The sequence below is a fragment of the Athalia rosae genome, chromosome 1 (genome assembly GCF_917208135.1).
Source record: "Athalia rosae chromosome 1, iyAthRosa1.1, whole genome shotgun sequence".
Lineage (NCBI taxonomy): Eukaryota > Metazoa > Arthropoda > Insecta > Hymenoptera > Athaliidae > Athalia > Athalia rosae.
In genome coordinates, this window is record NC_064026.1 from 20,100,631 (window position 1) to 20,104,630 (window position 4,000).

The following is a 4,000-nucleotide window of genomic DNA, read 5'->3' on the forward strand; positions in this document are numbered from 1 at the left end:
AAATTCAATTACCAAAATATCCTCGCGAGTCGCTTAGTTACACATAATGCGCCGTATCTCCTGGGAAATTACGTTGGATTTATGTGATATTAGGTATGTCTTGTGACGGATATCTTGAAAAAATTCAACTTCTAACGCGGCGTGACCGAGAGGCTTAGATAACCGAAAAAAAATTAGCCGGCGTGGTGTGCAGGGCAAACTCTCTCACCTCTGGGGATCTAAACTTATAATCGGTCAAATGAACATTTAACGGCTATTACAACCGGGCACCATAATAAGGAGAATATTTATTCAGAACTAAGCACCGCGTGCGTGTGTAACTAACGCGTGTGCCTCCCCGCACGATACGTTTCAACGTTTTTGGGAGGTACCTTCCGACCCTTGACCCAAATTAATACTCAGCTTTCTCATTTTGACACACTACTTTCCCGAAGGACTTCTATCTCGTTGTGGGAACTTTTTGATCTCCGCTGAAAGGGTCATGGTGTTGCAGCTACAACAAATCTCTTTCCTGAGCATCTGCCTCGATGCTAATCTCTTCAAATATATTCACCATTACACACATTTCCATATTTATGGAAGTCACGTGTACGTGATAATACGATTATTACACACGCTTCTATGTAACGTGATACCCGTATGACGTTTTTGTCAAATGGTCGAAGACAGGAATGCACGGACCCATGTAACGCCCATCGCACGCGTATGACGGTCACAAAATGATGACGTCGCACGCTACATTCGCCGTTTTCCAGCGATATGAGCCACGTATGACGTATGACGGAGGTTGATGTTATTCACCGTCGCTCGGGACCAATTACACCTTTCGCCCGAGCCGGTGTTCGCTGTTATTTAGATAATGGGAAAATTACGGTAAACTGGTTTTGCGCCGAGCATTATTTGCCCCCAACATTTGGATCAGTGTGGTTAAGACCTTCGTCATATACGCACGTAACAAATAAACTCGCACACGCGAACACAGGTATACGTACACTGTAATTCTTACCTTCAGGTCATTGCTACGTACATTGCGCTCCGGGCAACGACTGCAAAAACCACATCCCAGTTGAATTCGTTTCAAAGTTATGGATAATTTTTCTTCCACGTATCTCAACTGTTACGCCAGTTTGCCAGCTGGACGCGTGCGGATCCATGATAATAAGCAATACTAATTCGAGGAATCCTGGAGTGATTAGACCTGCACCGGTCGAAAGTAGTTTCGAGTTTCGAGGGTTTACTCGCGAAGGCACGCGTCTTCGTCGTTGACCCGACAATGAGCCACGGGTAGTGGAGAGCTAGCTCGGTTTCTGTCGCCTTAGGGCAGCGCTTTGTTCAAAAGGATTTGTTCGGGGATAGTTGGTGTCCGCGCAGTCTCCTCTACTCGGACTTCTTTAACTTTGTCTTCGCCGCGTCCTCGGCATTTGCGGAATGGCAGATGGGACTCTGAGTGCGGTTCAAAATGTGAGCAACACACAGCTCGCTTTGGGTAAGTAATCTTACGGGACGAGGGTTCCCGCTCGGGACGCTGCTGACTAATATCAAAAACTACGGGTTTTCGGTCGGTTAAATCTCAGCGATTCTTGTCAAAGAACTTTATCAATTTCTTAGCCGAATAGTTTCGGTGATAGCGATTTAAATTGGACCGGACGGTCACCTCGCACGACTCTGTACTTGATTTCAAAGGGTTCGGATTGTCGATATACCTCGCCCCGCACAAGACTACCGCGCCGTAGCGTTCGACCAAGTAATGACGAACCTGCTGCGTTACAGAAGCTTATACTTTATAAGATCTTTTTCAGAGACCCAAAGGCGTACAGCTCGAGGGCGGAGAGCTGAAAGGAATCGGGATAGCGTCATCGGAGAGAAATTACATAAAATCGTACGAGTCGCCGGTTGTAACGGGCAATGTGGAGATGAATAATACGTATTGTGTAAGCAGATTGAAATTCATAGCTGTAAATATTGATAAGTATAATGTGAGATATTACACTAAATATACGTATAACTTTATTCCGTTGTTTTAATTTTTGTTCTTTTATCGTTATAGGCATTTAAAGTAAGCCGGTGTAAAAGTACTGTAACAAATCTGACCGAAAGCGAGCTAAGGCGTTTACCGTCCCGAAGGCATTATACCGACAACCGGCTACCAAGGTGTAAAGGTAATTACGAAAAGCTTTTTCGCAGTTATGTAATAAATAAAAATGAAAATTTATTACATACGAAGGTTATAAGGTAACGGCGAAAAGGGAGCCGACTTTATGCTCGTTGTAAATAAAAGTATTCGGTTTTTTAAGATCGAACTTGCAGACACAATGTGAGTAAGAGACGTAAAAGGTGAATGGTTATTCCATCGGCATCGCGCCCGAAAGTCAAACCTCTAGATTCCAAGATTAACTCATTAAACGGAGGTTGCTGGAATGGTTTAAATAAATTAGGCCTTTGACTTTTATACCCTTGTTAGTTTGAAAACGAAGCACCCGAATTTCAAACTCTCAAGCGCGGTGCGCACCGCTTATACATATATATACATCGGGAGCGCTGCAACCCCTCGGCGATCGATCGTAAATTATGGTCGGGGCCCATCGACCGAATTGCTATAAATTTGTCGAAAGGATGCCTAAGAATCGGTACCTCGTTAGAGCTCGGTAAAAACGCGTCGAGATACCCATCGATTTGGGTTCAGATTTTTTGTTGCCTATCAGGAATCGAAGATTCCACTCCGTTTTCACGGTTATATCCTCAGCCCGGTGAGATACCCGTCGGATAATCCCGTTCGTAACGATCTCTGACGCTTTAATTGAGCCGCGACTTTCAATACCCGCTCACTAAAATTGTTTTCATCCATTCACTAAATTTATTTATTTATTTATTCTGTTTTTTCAATTCTATTCTCCGTTTCCGGCCAACTAAACAATTTGCAAATTAAAAATAATTACACGTAACCGACAGTTTTGTTAGCTCGCAGTTCAGAAGAAGTTTTCGAACAAATCGGCCGGGTTACTTCAAACGCCTCACTCTTTACTAGCAAATCGGAGGTTCGACCAGAACCTTTAGGGAGATGTATATATTGTACAGCGACGAGGTCGGTCGCGGGGCTGGCAATCATGCGCAAAATAATTACGTGAGCAAATCAGCGTGCATTGAACTCTGGACAAGACGCAGTGATTGTCGGTACTAATTAATCAAATAATAGCTGTGAAACACGCTAAGGAATACAACGTAGGCCCGGCGATGACGACGAGGTTTAATTTTCATCCGATGTAGGAATTTCCAAACATAATGCGTTCCCCAGACTCGACGAATTCCGCAGCTATAATAAATATATATATATATATGTCTGCCGTTCCTCGAATCGTCCATAATTCGTCCATTCGTCCGTTTATTCGCCCGTCTGTCTCTCGGGGCTGGCGCTGCTGCTAGTTGCCCCCATGGCTTATAACCTGTATTTATTCGGGGGCGCGGTTTATTAGTATAATGGCTAAGGATCCGTAATTAACTCGATCCCCTGCTAATTATGAATAACGCTATGTCCCGTGGCACGTTTGTTGCCAGACGAGATGCGCTATAGCTGGATTTACGTCGGCACCGAGCCGCACGTGCAGTATATCACTTTAAACGAACAAATTGGTCAGGCCAGAGGGAAATTATACACTCACGTGCCATCTCTTTCTCTGTCTCTTTCTCGTCTTCTCCCGCCGAATATAATAACGAAGCCCTTTGAAATATGCTTCCGAAAGATGAGACATCGCAGGTCACGTGGAGCGGGTCAGCTAACTCCGATTCCAAAATAAATTCAAAAAAAAAAATCAAATGGAAAAACGAAAATAAGATAATAAAATAAGAGACGAGAGATGAAACTAGGTAGGTATCAGGTATACATCGGAGTCGTTATCGGAACGAACTGAAACGCTATAGATGTAATATTTAACGGGTATTTATTCTCATTGAGTTTCGCAAATTGCATACCGGCTTGTGAGATGTGTTCCCGAAGGACGGTGAT

At 43.8% G+C, this 4,000-nt stretch overlaps 1 long non-coding RNA gene across 1 annotated transcript; it reads left to right on the forward strand.

The window, feature by feature from the left end:
* Positions 1 to 952: 952 nt before the first annotated feature.
* LOC125500078 lies at positions 953 to 2,158 on the forward strand. The gene is made up of 3 exons (XR_007277262.1): positions 953 to 1,486; positions 1,800 to 1,931; positions 2,048 to 2,158. It is a non-coding gene; the product is annotated as an uncharacterized LOC125500078 (long non-coding RNA).
* Positions 2,159 to 4,000: the final 1,842 nt, after the last annotated feature.